Source organism: Eulemur rufifrons, chromosome 6 (assembly GCF_041146395.1).
Source record: "Eulemur rufifrons isolate Redbay chromosome 6, OSU_ERuf_1, whole genome shotgun sequence".
Lineage (NCBI taxonomy): Eukaryota > Metazoa > Chordata > Mammalia > Primates > Lemuridae > Eulemur > Eulemur rufifrons.
The window spans coordinates 52,323,788-52,339,529 of record NC_090988.1 but is presented as its reverse complement, the minus strand read 5'-3'; positions in this window follow the sequence as shown (position 1 = coordinate 52,339,529).

Genomic DNA, 15,742 nt, shown 5'->3' with positions numbered 1-15,742 from the left:
GTCTGGATGTCCCACGGATCATAGCCCAAGCCTAAAGCCAAGTCTTGATTTGGGGTTTTCATTTAAGTGGCATTTCCCCTCTGTCCCTGATTGGATTTTCTGTAACTGCCACTTCTGCAGGACTCCAGGGGAGATGCTGAGGCTCAGTGTGTTCTGAGTGTGTCTTGGCTCTGTGATGCCAAGTGCCCAGAATTCTCTCTGTACCATGAAAACTACCATCATTCTTTGAAACAAGGAAGATGAATAAAGAGCTTAATTCTGGTGACTACTGTTTTTTTTATTAAGGAAATTGTGAGATAATTATCATCCTAATATCTAGTTTGTACCCAGCTTCTTTCAAAAAATGAATTTGAGGTAACTTTTTGCTTTTCATAAGAACTTTTACTTTCAGAAAACTTTGTTAATAATAATCCTTTGCACTCTTATATATTGTCATTTGGACATAATTAATTACCTATTAAGGGAAGCAGGACAGGGTTACCATGACTGTACACTAGCTTTTGCCTTCAGGAACCGAGGCACAGAATCACTACTGACAGTGGCTCCAGTGCCTGTCACTGCATATTTCATTCTCTTTTCAAAACACCTTAAGGTTAATCTCAAATTGTAGACGAAGGGGCCACAGATACTTACCTAAATTAAATTGGGTGATAGCTTTAACTTACCTTCTGCTTTTTACTTGACCTTGTTCCATTGGGATGCTTAAGGCACTACTGAATTTGGCCAGATGTTTCAGCGTAACTCCTTAAGTTCTGTCAGTAGGTCAGTCTGCTTTCTTAGAACAAAGTCACTATTGAAAAACTTTCAAGTGGGCATATCTGTTGTTACAACACGAGAGTCATATAATGATGAAAGAATAAATGAAGTTCAGAGAACTCATTTCCCTTTTAAAATAGTTTTGTAATAATTTTTTACATAATCAATAAAAAGATATTCAATGATCTATTTTTGTGTTTTTATTAATAGATTGCTCAATGTCTGAGAGGTCTTTGGGCTTGAAAGAAATGTGCAGAACTACATAAACTTTAGTGCTCAGTTTATTAAACTCATATCCAATAAAACATTGAAAAACTCTTGAATATTTGAACAATAATAAACTGGATTAAACTGCCTTAAACATAAGTACCAATTACAAATTTAGTAGAGCTGATGACTTTGAACATTTCAAACCATAAATAGTAGATAAAACCCAAATCCAATATTATAAAACATATCCTTACACCAGAATGGAGCACAAAAGAGCTGATTACACGGATTTAACTTTGTTGCTTACTATACTTTTGGGGAGTTCTAGGTTCTAACTTTTAAACCTTTCTAGGCTTTCAGTAACTTTACCAGACTTTCCCCCCTACTTTCCTATGGATTTAGTAATAGCAGATCCAACAGAAAAAGAGTACCATTTCAGACAAGCTCTCTTTCCACTGGGAGCACTAAACTGGGAGGTTGAAGGCCTGGAACCACAGACAAAAATCCTCGGCTGGTGCTGAATCCCCGTATTCAGCAGAAATCTGAAAGAGCGGAGCCAGGCAGATACAGGGCACAGGTCGAGGGGCAGCAAGAGTCTTGATGACATGTAGTAGGGTCCTTCACAGTTGAGGGAACCAATAACTCCCTAACCTTTATTTTATTTATTTATTAAGCTAGTTTGAGTTGGATGTATATAGCTTGCAACCAAAAGAATTTAAATACCCACGCTCACAGAAAATTTGATTAATTGGTACCACAGCCTGTTAGTCACTACCTGGAGCTGAAATACAAGCCGTGAGAAATTAACTTTGAATACAGTCTACTAAAGTTAGATGAACTAAAGGGTACATTACCAAGAGAGCCAGCGGGATAGAATGGAGAGAGGACGACTAGGAAGGAGTCTGGGGCCCAGGGCCCTTGTCCTAGAGCTTGCCACTCACCTGGTGGATGACGGTGCAAGCCATTGGCCCTGTCTGGGAATCAGTGTGCTCAGCTTTATCCTGAGCACAACCTTGCCCTGCCACCTCCCAGGGGCTGTGTGGAGCTCAGGAGCTAGTGAATCCTCAGAAGGGTTGAGCAAACAGGGAAGTGTTGGGTAAGTAGGAAGAAGATTAATTACCTTTATCCTCCCTTTGATCTCCATTCATTATCCTTCAGCACTGGCGACATTTGACAGCTGCGTGCTGAGAACGAGGTGATGGGAAAGGGGGAGGAGGGCTTGCTGAGGCAGAAGGCCATCTTGCTCAGCCATCGCCTTAGCAAGCTGCAGGCCTGGTGATTTGGCCAGCCTTCTGACTTGGCCCCAGACATTTTGCTCTCATGCCGTGAGGAATGACCCAGCCTGGGTGTGGAAGAGGGACATCTCAGCCCCAAGCATTTGTCAAGGGACTTGGTCTGAGTCGTCTCTGTCCTCTGCCCACCACAAGGCCAGGCATATTACAGTTTAGGAAGAAGGGTGCTGGGGGAATAACATTTGTAAAGTGCTTACACTCGAAGTGTGCTTCGAGTTATGCATACGTTCTCTCATTTAATTCAGCAACCCTGTTTTACAGCTAGGAAAGCTGAGATTCAACAAGGTCACACCATCAGTGGTCCCCAACCTTTTTGGCACGAGGGACCGGTTTCATGGAAGACAAGTGTTCCACAGACGCGGGGCGGCGGGCGTGGGGGGAGGCGGAGCTCAGGCAGTGACGCCAGCGATGGGGAGTGGCTGCAAACAGTGACCTTCGCTGGCTCCTCAGGACGCTCACTGCCTGCTGTGCGCCACACGCTTCCTAAGTTTCATGGGAGACAATTTTTCCACAGACGGGGATGGGAAGGGGTGGCGGAGCTCTGAGGTCCTGTCCCTAACAGGCTGCGGACTGGGGGTTGGGGACCGCAGATTTGCATAATATGTTCCAGTGTCACACAACCAGTAAGTGATGAAGTCAGATCTGATTCCAAATTTTTGTCATACAGCAAAGAAGAGGCAGAGCTGGGGGTGGCGCTTACCTTGCAGGTTGAGATGTGGCAGAGATAGATAGTGCCTCCAGTGCTTGAAACTCGTGGGCATTTAGCAGCTGGTAAAAGGCTGATAATAGTGCTGTCTGCTAGAGTCACCTCTCCAACCACAGGTCTTCCTCTCCTGTTGTACCCAAGAGAAATGCATTAGTTTCTTTCCTTGGAAGCCCAGACCTGGCTGGAAATTACTTCCTGGGTCAGAAAGTAGACCTTCAGAGCAGCTGCCTTCTAAGACTCAGAGCATCCTAAACCTAGTTTCTGTTGTCATCAACTAGGAATAGAATCAGAAACAAGAGCATGGAGTCCCTTAAGGGTAAACATATGATCTTGTATCTAGAAAATCTAAAAATAAAAAAAAATAAAAAAAGAGTAAACATGGAACCTGATAGCAGGTGAAGCTGACTTAGTGCCAAGTGAGAAGGCCAGAGGCCTGCAGGCACTGGCAGGTCTGAGTCACAAGCTGGAGATAAATTTTATTTTGGGCTACAGCCAGCAACCTTGCCTCTGCCTTCACCCACTGTGAGCCAGTCTCTGCAGCCGCACCCGGTGGCCAGGGCTTAGCCCGCCAGGCAGTGCGATGGTCCTCCACACATTGTCCCTCATCCTCACAACAACCGAGGGAGCAAGACATTGTCCCCAACCTACAGGTGAGGAAACTGAGCCTTGGAAAGGTTAAGTGACTTGGGCAAATATCTTTATAGTTTTCTTAATCTGTAAAAACTGGGATAATAAAAATACCTCATAAGATTATTATGAGGATTAAGTGAGACAACGTTTAAACTTAGATAAAAGTTAAAGTGCTTGGTACATAGATGTTCCAAATACGGGAGCTGCCATGATTATTATTTTTTCCTAGAGTAATCATATTAGCCCATCACGCGTGCACAATGCATACTATGGTCTGAATGTGTGTGACCCTCCAAATTCATATGTTGAAGCCTAATAACCAAGGTGATGGTCTTAAGAGGTGGAGCCTGTGGGGGTGATTAGGTTGGGAGAGCAGAGCTGTCATGCATGCGATTAGCGCCCTTATAAAAGTTCCGAGGGAGCTTCCCCTTTGCCCTTCAGCCACGTGAGGATGCAGCAACAAGGCACTGTCTGGGACGCAGAAAGCAAACTGACCACACACGGAATCTGCGGGCACCTTGATCTCATACTTCCCGGACTCCAGAGCTATGAGCAATAAATTTCTGTGGTTTATAAATTACTCAGTCTAAGGTGCTTTTGTTATAGCAGCCTGAACTAAGACAATGTGTTAGCAGTACTTTTTAAATTCGTATGTGCATATGAATCACCTTGAGAGGTTTTTTAAAAAAAAAAGGTTCCTAGCCTCCCCACCCCCAACCCCAACCTTCCCTCCCATGAGAATTTAATTCAGTGGGTCTGGGCTGGGGCATGATGCTGCTGTCCGCAGACTACTCTCGGAGTAGCGGTGTGTTCCCATGCTTACCTCTCCTTCTGTCACCTCACCTACCACCTGCTCACACTCCCACTGGCCCCATGAGGTAGGAGGAACAGAGACTGTTACTGCCAATGTCCATATGAAACCAAGCTTCATTGCCCAAATAGGTGGCTAGCTTGGGTCCCTAGGCTGCCAGTCAGCTGTATCCTTCCTGGGTCAGAAATTCATCTTTCCCATGACGTAGGAATTGCCTGGGACTCCTACAGTTATTCTTGCCAAATCTCATGGAGCTTAAAGGTGACACCATAGCTTGGACACAGACCTGGGCCTGTGTACGCTTTTCCACCTGTAGAGCAGGCTTGCAAGACCTCTGGGCTCAGCCAGGGACTGCGTAGGCTGTAGACAAAGAGACTTTGGCTTACTTGAGCTATGGACTCAGCTCTGTGAAAAAAGGCTTTGGATACTTGCAAAAGGGGAGCACAAGGGGCAGGGAACAGAGCGTGAGCTAAGTCTGGACAGTTGCCAAGCTGGAGATTGCTGAACTTCAGGGCTTTGTGGGTCAAATACGAAATCCAGGGGTGAAGGGGTGGGGCCACATGGCACCTATCATCCCAACAATAACCTGAACCCGTGTCTGGTCTGGACTGTCACATCCTGCCCTTGGTGGCCACACACAGTGCGACCATAGGCAGAGGTCCTCCTGGTCGTCTCTTGATACCTCTCTTCTTAACTCCCTGCCCTCAGGGGCTCCAGACTCAGGTTTCTTTGGGATCAAGGCACTGGAAAATTGTCAAGATGCTGCAGTGCCCTTCCTGCTGCTCTATGTGCCTGACTTGAAAGCTCAGGTTTCTGTTTTAAAGATGAATGGTGGTTACAGGCCATGGAGTTTGGGTTAAGGCCAAGCCCTGTGGGCAGGTCTGAGCTTTGAGGGGAGGACAAGTCCATTTGTTCACCATATTCTCCCATTCTTTAGCATAGAAGGGACTTGACAAATATTTGTTGAATGAATGAGTTACTGGCTGTTCCATTTTTCAATCACTTGGAGAAGCAGAGATCTTCCAAAACTGGGAGCTTGAAGGTAGGTATTAGGCAGGATAGGACACTCTTTCCTTTCTTGATCTCGCTCCTTTGGTTTGAGACTTCATGGCATTGAAGTGACCCAGAGGATGGTCCCTGGCAGCTGAGTTAAAATGAAACCTAGATTCAGGGAGGTGCCATTAAGAGACTCCCAGATGAGCTGAGGAGCCCTGCTTTGCCGTCCCGGTCAGCCAGGTTCATAACAGCTCACAACCCTTTCGTACAGCCTGGAGTGCACACTCGAGCCTAGTGTCTGCCGTGCTGACGTGTTGAGGAATGGTTGGCTGAGCACATTTGGCCTGGAGCCCTCAAAGTAAAGAGCAAGGCTCCCAAAGGCCAGCATGGGGCGGCAGTAGAAAGCAGTGAAAGAAGACCCAAATGGGAAGGTCAATCTCGAGGCCAGAGTCTGGCGTGAGGATGTCCTGTGAAGGAGAGCTAGTTTCCCTACAGCTCTCGGGAGGGGAGGCTTCCACGGCTGCTTTCGAGGCCAGCGAGCACCCCAGTGCTTCAGGTGTTGTAAATGGGAGGGCACAGGCCTGGTGCCAAGCCCAGAGCTGGGCAGTGGGGCAGATCCCTGTCAGACTCCTGTGTGCTCAGTGGGGCCTGACGAGGACCCAGGGGGGCAAACACACGTACACTTGCTGGGGAGCTGAGGCTGATTCCACCCGCTAGGCACAGATGGGTTCTGGAGTCAGGGGCTCAGGTGAGCAGATGTGTTTGGGCAGGGCTGCTGCTTTTGGTGCACTGGTGTGAGAGGGGCTGGCCAAGGGGCAAATGGGGCCTGAAATCCAGCCAGGAGTGGAGTTCCCCAGGCCATGAAATTATAAGGCTGCAACTGCCCAGAGAGGCACATTTTTCTAATTAGCATGGAGTAGACCACAGGAAACTGGTTTTGGGTGTGTGAGGTGGGGCCAATTGTGGCTGCCTGAGCGTTCTGGGCTGGGGAGTCCAGGCCTGGCTTCTTTGGGGGATGCCGGGGCGAAGGCTGGCTCTCCTTGCAGTGTCCGAGAGAGGTCACCTGAGCCTGTGAGCCAGCCTGAGTGCCCTCACTCAGGGCCTGCATTGCAGTATGGAACACCTCGACCACCCTCAAAAGAGGCCTCTGTGCTGGACAATGTAGGGACGGGTAAAATACACTTTCTGTGACAAGACCAGGAGGCAGGGAGGGAAACACTTAAATGGCATTTAGGAGAATGTAATTTATTAAATAGAACCTTACTGAAGAGAGCAAAATTATATGAAGTTAGGATTGTGCTGGGAATCGAGAGGAAGCTTAGAGCAGAGGCAAAGGGTCTCAGCCCTCACTCAAGTTTAGCTCTTTCTTTTCTAGCCTTCCTGTCGTCCCTTCCTTCTCCCTCCTTCCCTCCCTCCTTCCTTTTTCTCTGCCCGACATTTTTTAATCAGCTGAGTGAGACTTTGGACAATTTATTAAATCTGAGCCTGCCTTTCCTCCTCTGTAAAGGAGAGTCTCTCTCTCATGCCCGAGGGAACCATCGTGACCCACTGAGGGGGCCTGGAGACAGTGAGGGCTGTGAGCCTGTCACGTCTTGTCGCGACTGCTCAAGTCAGTCCTCGCTGCTCCCCCTGCTCCCTGCCATTGTTTTGCCCCAAGCTCTGATGCTGCCCTTGTTCCCTCATTCCCCAGAGTACCAGTCACAGGTGTGTGTGGGGGGGCGGGGTGTGTGATAGATGTCCCTTCAAGATTTGGGGGTAAGGAAGTGAATTATAGCACAATGCAGAACTGAGCCTCAGGGCAGGAATCATTACCTGGTTTGTACAGAAGAGGAAAGAGAGGTGTAGACGTTGACCAGGTGACTTGGGAAAGTCTATACAGCAGGTTAGTGACTGAGACTGGAACCAAGTCTCCTGGTCCAGAGACTGGAGTGGGAACCTCACGTTTCCGAATGTCTGTAATCCAAAGAGCTGGCAGGTTAGGTTAAAACAGTTCCCCCCGCAGACAAAGACAGTCCTGGACGGAGGGGATGGGTAGCTGGGGATCTCCATGGGTGGGACTCCCCTTCCCCTCCGTCTTCTGGCGCTGACCCTTGCTCAGCGTCCTGCCAGAACAAGACCCACTTGGACCAACCTTCACCGAGGGCCTGCCCAAGACAAGCACAGTAGTGCAGTTGTTTAGTATAATCCTCACTACGGTCCTGCAAGGCTGGCATCATTATCCACCATTCTATTTAAGAAAGCAGGCTCAGAGAGTGGAAGTGACTTGGGCAAGGTCAAACGGTTAAAGTCCGTCTAGCTCTGGCTGGGGCTCCCAGACTAGGACTCTGCCGGCAGCTCCGTGGCACTGCCAACATTGACCAGCAGGTGGCAACCTCCCCCAACTCCTGCAGGCCGCAGACAAGCTGGAATCTTAAACAGCAGTGCCTGTGCTTGGTGACTCCAAAGCAGTCCCTGCCTGGACTTTCTAATCTGCCCTGAGGCATCGTTTATTAATTCTATTGTCCCCACGGGGAAACTGATGCCTGAGAGGGATTGTGGCTTTCCAGAAGAGGAAGTTCTATGTATGTGTGCACATGAGCACGGGATCTGCTCCTTGTTCCAAGACGGGCGGACTCTGCGGACCTGTCACTGGCTGGGAGTTCACGGGCACGATTTTCCTGGCACGGCCTTCAGTTTCCCCTCTGCCCACTCTGTTGCCAACGCCCCGCTCAGAGACGGGCAGCTAAATTTCCTTTTCCCTGATTCCAACACTGACCCAAGGCCCAACCCCTGGTTTGGATGGGGTCACGCTCACTTGCTCTCAGGCCATCTGAGCAGCCCCGTGGATCCTTCCCCTATTCTAACCCGCGTGCTTGTGTGTGTGGAGCCCTGGGAACTGCTGTGATCTCCTGCCTGCCTACAGCCAGGAAGAACCGGGAGGGCGTCCTCCGAATCCTTCCTGGAGTACCTCACCGTGCGCCCTTCAAGCACCGAGGGCTGGGGCGGACCCCTCAGCGGAACTCCTGCCACTGGAGACCTCTCGCCTTTGCGGGGCTCAGTGGCAGCCCAGGGTGGGCCCTCCGGGGCGTGAGGACGAGACCCCCCTCCTGGCAGGCGTGCTCACTTTCTAAGGGGAGCTCCGGAATACTCTCCAGCCTGGCAGTGACTCTCAGCACGAACACAGCAGTCCCCGCAAGGCCACCCTTGACTTCTCCCCTTTTCCCTCCTAAGGCCTCTGTGTGTACGCGCATGTGCACGCACTTTGTGTCTCTCCTTACAGGGCGTGGTCTTAGAGCCTCTTGTCCTCAGCTTTGGGCCTTCACCGCAGTTCCACGATGGGAGACCTCAGGGAAAGTCCTGCTCTAGGTCCTGCCGAGTAAAGGCCGTGACAGCTCCCTTGCCAGATTGAGTCCAGCAGGGAAGTGGACTGGGGCCTCCCTGAGGGCAGGGCTGCCATCTGAGCTCTGTGTCCCCAGCACCCAGCACGGGCCTGCATGGACGGGCCGCAGAGGAGGTTCTCCCATGAATGAAGGGCTCTGTACTGGACCTGGTGGCCTCTCAGAGCAGACGGGTCCCCTCCCTCTGTAAGACGCACATTCCCCTCTGCCGGAAGTGGGGGTGGGTGGAGAACAGAGCAAACAGTGGTGATGGCAAGCATTGAGAAACTATTATTGTAGTGTTTCTCAAGCTGCTCTCATTCACACGCCTCCTCCATGATTTTTGCTAAATCTGTGGATTATTTTAAATATTTTTCTTTAGCATATTTTATGTAAATATCTAATTTCATGGTCTCCTAAGCAATAATAATCATGAAATCACAGGTTTGATATAATTTTTTTCCTAATACACATTAAACACATAGCTATTAAAAATAGCAAAGCCCACTGACAAAACATGGTACGCACCACCAGTGAGATGTATACCACACTTGGGTTATTTAGTTTTCACAAAACCCTATGAGGTCAATAATGTTATTTCTGTTTTCTAGGTGGAGAAATTGAAGGTCATGGAGGTGAATTGACTTGGCCAAGATCACACAGAGTCTTCTGATCTTGGCCCCACAGCCAAGATGGGAGAGGGATGGGAGAAGCCCGTGCTTGAGGGGCGATGGGGAGAGGGCATGGGGCAACTGCTCACGAGAAATGAGAGGAGGTGGGGACAGTACTCCATGTCAGAAAGGCAAATGACCTGAGCCCCGATGTCCTATGCACAGTAATGGCCAAGAAAATAGCTGCAGATTTGCCTGCATTTGTGTGACCAAGATTTATTGTGCCAGCAACTCCGGTAATTGGATGATGAAAGCACTGCAGCTGGGACCGTTGGCTGGAGATTAATTATTAGGGAGAGGAGGTGGGGCGGGGAGTAGCCTGGATGATGCTCAGCTGTGGAGAGACTGGAACCCACTGGAAGAGCAGGCGGGCAGACCTTAGACCTCTAGTCAGCTAGAGACCCTTCCGAACCCCACTCAGCTGAGGTCCAGAGAGGAAGGCGACTGGCTCAAAGCCACAGCCATTGCACAGCAGAGCAGGCTGGGGCTCTTCTCTGGGTGAAGCTGTAAAGATGGGCAGCTACAGCAGCGGGAGGTACCTGGACTTGGAGTCTGAGGCCAGAGAGGAAATCCCAGCTTTGTCTCCTACTGGCTCTGTGGCCTTGGGAAGGTAACTTAATCTCTCTGAGCCTCAGTTTCCCCAGTTGTATGATGGGGATGATGGTACTGACTTTATTATGAAGTTGTGAGGCTCCAAGGAGATTATTGGGTCCTATTTAGACCTGTTTATGGTCAGTACCTGATCAGGGGTCACAAAGCCCCTCATAGACCTGTGGGAGGGACAGGGCCCTGGATTGACATGCCCGGGACTGGAGCAGGGGTTGAAGTCGGATTAGCTCATGAACATAAAGTGCCGCACATGGTACCTGGCATACCACAATGCTCAGGGAAGTCTGACTGAACAAAACTCAGATGTCTTCCTCTCCCACCATGGACCCTCCTCCTGGCCCCTTCCTGTTCCCTGCACCTTTGCAGAGGCCTCCAGGCTTGGGTCCTCCTCATCCCTGCGGCTTCTCATGGCCTCGTGTCCTTCTCTGGACAGCTTGGACTTGGGGTGGGGTGATCCACCCAGACCCTCTATAGCACCCTGCACCTCAGCAGACCTTGCACTTAAAGCTCCCGAGCCCAGCCCAGCTCTCCCTCTCACTAGACCTCCTGCCAAGCCTATGTCACTGGGAAGGCGGCAGGAGAAAACCGTAAGCGGCTGCCAATCACTGAGCACCTCTAAGAGCCTGGCCCCATGCTCAGTGCTTTACCATTTGTTTTATGGACTCCTCATAATCCCCCCTAGACATGGAGCTTTTTCCAGATGAAAAAACTGAGGTTTAGCATGGCGAAGTGATGTGAGCCCAGCTCTGCCTAACTCCAAATCCTTGCTCAAGAGCAAAGCTGCTGATGTGAGCTTTGTCACCATTTCTCCCTTCCATGTGGAGTTTCTGCAGGCCACACCAACATTTCCCCCTTTCTGTCTAGTTTTACAAGATGAATTAGCTAACAGCTAATTTTTATTGGCCACTGACAGCTAACTTTTATCAAGCATTTATTTTTTATTTTTATTTTTTTAGAGACAGGGTCTCACTCTGTCACCTAGGCTAGAAGCAGTGGCATGGCCATAGCTCATAGCAGCCTCAAACTCTTGGGCTTAAGGGATCCTCCTGCCTCAGCCTCCTGAGTGGCTGGGACTATAGGCACATGCCACCATGCCTGGCTAATTTTTAAAATTTCTTGTAGAGATGGTGTTACAATATTTCCCAGGCTGGTCTTGAATTCCTGGCCTCCTGCAATCCTCCTGCCTCAGCCTCCCAAAGCACTGGGAATACAGGTATGAGCTACCATGCCTGGCCTAATCAAGCAGTTGATATGTGTTCAGCACTTCACATATCAACTCATTTAATCTTCTTAATAACTTTAAAGGATAGGCACTATCAATAACCCCATTTTGCAAATCTCTGCCTTAGCTTAAGTAACTTGGGCAAAGTCACACTGTCCTGGCAGAACTAGGATTCACAGCCAGGCTATCTTGCTGCAGACCCATACCACACTGTGGTATGGTGGTCAGAGAGCTTCCCTCACTCCAGTTCAAGGCCCTGGAGCCCATTTTCTGCCTACTTCCTCCAGGAACTGCCCCCATCAATCACCACTCCCCTCTTTAAGCTCTCTCTGTCTCCTGGCTGTCCTGTGCACTCTGTATGCACCCAGCCTCCCTGGCCACAAGCCTGCACATCATTCTTAAATCCTCTCTGTCCTTTGCTTTCCACATCTAAAGAAGCACAAAAATCAGATGGAGTCTGTCTTAGTCTATTTGTGTTGCTATAAAGGAGTACACAAGGCTGGGTAATTTATAAAGGTCTATTTGGCTCATGATTCTGATGGCTGGAAAGTTCAGAGATGGGGCATCGGTGTCTGGTGGGGGCCTCAGGCTGTTTACACTCATGGTCGAGGGCAAAGGGCACTGGCATGTACAGAGATCACATGGCAAGAGAAGCAGCAAGTCAGGGGAGGTACCAGGCTCTTTTTAGCAACCAGCTTTTGTGGGAACTAATAGAGTGAGAACTCACCCCCAAGGGAGGGCATTAATCTGTTCCTGAGGGGTCTGCCCCCAGGACCCAAACACTTCCAACATCGGGGATCAGATTTCTACATGAGGTTTGGAAGGTCAAATATCCAAGCTATAGCAATATCTATGCCCCCTTAGATGCTCTGGAAACTGTGCCTTCCTTTCCAGGAAGTGGAACACAATGGAAAGACCTGGGATGGACAGGTATAGGCTTTAGGGTTGGACAGACCTGGGTTGAAATCCTGTCTCTACCACTTATCCACTGTGTGATTTAGGACAGCTCTCTTAATTCATTCAAGTCTTAATTTCCTTTTTTTTTCTTTTTTTTTTTTTTTTGAGAAGGAGTCTCACTCTGTCACCTGGGCTAGAGTGCCGTGGTGTCAGCCTAGCTCACTGCAACCTCAAACTCTTGGGCTTAAGTGATTCTCCTGCCTCAGCCTCCTGAGTAGCTAGGATTACAGTCACACACCACCACGCCTGGCTAATTTTTCTATTTTTAGTAGAGCTGGGGTCTCGCTCTTGTTCAGGCTGGTCTTGAATTCCTGACCTCAAGCGATCATCCCCCCTCGGCCTCCCAGAGTGCTAGGATTACTGGTGTGAGCCACTGCGCTAGCCGAGTCTTAATTTCCTCATCTACAAAACAGGGATAATAATCTCCTTTGCAGAGTTATTATGAGGATTAGAAACAGTGATGTACATTCCTAGTACTGTGCTTTTCCCATAGTAACACTATAATGATAGTATCCTTTTTCTTTGTTTTTGAGACAGTCTCGCTCTGTCACCCAACCTCAAACTCCTGGGCTCAAGATGAGTAACTGGGACTACAGGGGCAAAGCACCATGCCCAGCTAATTTTTTCTATTTTTAGTAGAGACGGGGTCTTGCTCTTGCTCAGGCTGGTCTTGAACTCCCAAGTTCAAGCAGTCCTCTCGCCTTGGCCTCCCAGAGTGCTAGGATTACAGCCGTGAGCCACTGTGCCCGCCCTGATTGTATTCATTTTTATTATGATAATGGTTATTATTTCCAGCCCCACTGCGAGTGCTCTGTTCCAGGACGTCGTCTTCTCTCTCCTGGACCATTACATCAGCTTCCTCAGTGGACTTCCTGCCTTCTCTCTCTGTTACTACCACGAAATCTGCTTTTCAGGTAGCAGTTGGAGAAGTTTTTCTAAAATACAAATCTGATGATGATATTTACCTGCTTAAAACTCTTTTTTCTGCCCTATTCTATCCACCCTGTGCCCAGCCATACTTGCAGGTCTCTAAGCACACATAGCTTGCCCAGTCCCTTCTGCCACGTCGTATTCCAGGGGTCCTCTGCCTGTCTCTTCTCTCTGCCTTCCCTCACATTCTACCTGGCACATCCTCATCCTTCACACCCATTGCCGATGTCTGCCACCCCTCCATGGGGATATCTGTTTACTTGGAGTCAATTAGCAGCTCCTTGAGGCAGGGAGCAGGTCTGATTGTCCACGTGGCCCCTGCCTGCCTGCACAGGGCTTGGCATAGAGAGGACATCACAGAATGTTTTCAGACACTTGCCCATGGTCACACAGTGAGTTGGCAGCTGGTCAAGGCTTGGCCTGGGCCCCTGGTGTTCTGCTCACGACTCTTTCCTCTACACATGCTGTTTTGCCCCACTGGAGAACAGGAGCCCAGGGCCGGTGGGTTGCTGGAGGAGGACTTCCCCATGTGAGGGCAGCAGGCAACCTGAGGACATCACACACATCTCAGTGCTGCACCCGAAAAGCGGGGGAAGGATAAAATTATCCACTGCCCACGTCATGTATCTCCCCATCCGACATGAACTAGAGATAAAAAATGAACGACACAAAATCCAATCTTCCCTGGTGCAGAGGCTGGCAGGGCGGGGGTGGGGCTGGCGGCCCAGGCAGCTGCTCATCGCGTAGCACATCTCATATTTATTGGCTCATAATTGAAGGCAGCCTGGAGATGTCCCAGCACTGGCCCCTGACAAGACAGATGGGGACACAATGACTGCTGATGGAGGGAATCGGGACACAGACTTCCTCAGAGGACTGCAGCCATGGAGGGAAGGCCCGAGCAGGGGAGGCTGCTGGCTGGCTGTTGTCCTGGCCCTGGGGGTCTGACTCAGGTTCTAGGTCCTGCTCTGCCACCCACTTGTGATGATCTTGGGCCAGACCCTCCGCTCTCCAGGCCCATAATTCTGTATTTCATTACCGGGGTATAGAAGAACTGTTCTGGTATTTGGGAAAATCTGGGCTACTGACTTGCTGTGTGGCTTCAGGTGAATCTCTTTACCTCTCTGGGCTTTGTGCCTTCTCCTTGCAAAGAGGAAAGGGTGCCTCCCTCTTCCACATAAAGATTGAGAAGGTTGGGTTGGCCTAGAAGTAGCCAGGTTGTGCATTTTAGCAACAGCCCTGGAAAGCTCCCTGTTGGGGGAAGATATAGAAACAAGAAATGCTGTCAAATATTAAGAACTTGCCATGGCTCCCAATTGCTCATGGAAATGGTCCAAATTCCCAGGCTTGGCATTCAAGGCTCTGTGAAACCTGCGTAGTCCTACCTCTGTTATTTGTGTCATCGCGGGAGCCAGGAAGCCTGGGTTCTGGATCAGTCTCACCACTCTCTTGCTGTGTGACCTTGGGCAGGTCCTTGAACATCTTCAGATCTCAGTTTCCCCATCTGTAACATTTGCATATGTGATCTATGAAGCACTTAGGGTCCCCAAGCCCAGACTGAGTCAGTTGCCAAGTTCTGTCCTCTCTCCCTCTAAGTATCCCCTAAATCTATTCCTCCTCCACCCTCATTCCAATTACGGCCACTGCCTCACCTCAGTACTCCTTTCTCTCTTCCACACCAGGGCAGGAGCCTCTTGCGTGGCCTCCGCCCACCTCCTCCGTAGTCCAGTCAGAGTGACTCTTAAAGCACGTGTCTGGCCGTGCCCCTCCCCTGCGCCAAACCCTTCCTCTGCGCCCCTGCCCTCAGTCCAGCGCCTCAGCGGGCGTGCAAGGTCCTGTGTCCTCTCTCCTCCTGCTCCTCCTGTGCCCCAACCGTCCCCACCATTCCGGCTGGCCTCCTCGCTGCCCTGTCTCCAGCCCAGACACCTGGGCTGGGGCTTCCCAACCTGGCCACTAGGGGGCCCCGTGGCCCTGAAAACCAGCAGTAGGCCCCTGCGCAGTGTTGCGCCCGACTCCTGCCTCTGCCTCTCCAGAAGCTTCCGGAGTTCCAACACCCCCCCCCCCCCCGGGGGCCTGCTCCACGGCGTCCCCAGGGCCTCAGGTGTAAACGGTGCTTCCTGTTCTCCCTCCTGCTGCTGACAACACAGAGAATTTCTCAGCCAAATGGGTGAGACCCCCTAAAACCTCTACAGATGGAGAAAGTGCCCAGGGCACAGCAGGTCACAGAGTAAGTTATCGCAGAGCCAGGGCGGGGCCCCTCCTGGTCCCGCTATCGGGGTGGGAGTCGCAGGGCTGCGGAAGAGAACGCACCGGGGCTCTCCCGTCAGGGGTCAGGGGTCAGGGGTCAGCGTGAGATACTCGGCGGGAGAGACTCAGTGGCGGAGGAGGCTTCTGCTGGTGAAGTCCCATGCGCACTGGGCCCCTGGCTGTTTCTGTCCCACTGGGGGCTCCAGGTCGCCACACTTCACCTCTTGGTCACATGTCCAGGCTTCCTGGAGGTGGCCGGGAGGGGATCCAGGCAGCTGGGCAAGCCTTTGTGAGCGTTTACAGTCAGAGCTGTGGGGACCTCCACAGCACCCTGCCAAGTGCCCACCTA